General features: G+C 43.3%; 1 protein-coding gene across 2 annotated transcripts in view; it reads right to left on the bottom strand.

Moving 5' to 3' along the window:
• The window catches only part of NMU (neuromedin U), a 28308-nt gene that overhangs the window by 12368 nt on the left and 15464 nt on the right, over positions 1-476 (bottom strand). The window lies entirely within an intron of this gene.

Below are 476 nucleotides of genomic sequence, written 5' to 3'. Positions count from 1 at the left end.
TCTAGTTCTCTATCAAGAAGCCAGCATTAGAAAATGGTTCGATTTTACAATGAAGGTTTATTGACTATGCTTGGCAACTAGCTGTCCTCAGCTTTTGTCCTTAAAAGAAACTTTGAAAGATTTTAAACTGTAGAATAAGAGATTCATAGTAATCATTAAAAACTGTGCTGATAAGTACTAAGTACTTATCAGTACTAAGCTGGGTGTCTAGAGTAATTACTGGCATTTATTACTTTCAGCTTAGTTCAGTCGCTCAGTCGTGTCCGAGGCTTTGCACCCCATGAATCACAGCATGCCAGGACTCCCTGTCCATCACCAACTCCTGGAGGTCAACTCAAACTCATGTGCATCGAGTCGGTGATGCCATCCAGCCATCTCATCCTCTGTCATCCCCTTCTCCTCCTGCCCCCAATCCCTCCAGCATCAGGGTCTTTTCCAATGAGTCAACTCTTGCATGAGGTGGCCAAAGTATTGGA

This window comes from Bison bison, unplaced genomic scaffold, assembly GCF_000754665.1.
Source record: "Bison bison bison isolate TAMUID 2011002044 unplaced genomic scaffold, Bison_UMD1.0 scf7180017864458, whole genome shotgun sequence".
NCBI classification, from domain to species: Eukaryota; Metazoa; Chordata; class Mammalia; order Artiodactyla; family Bovidae; genus Bison; species Bison bison.
This window is presented reverse-complemented; position numbering and strand designations above follow the sequence as displayed.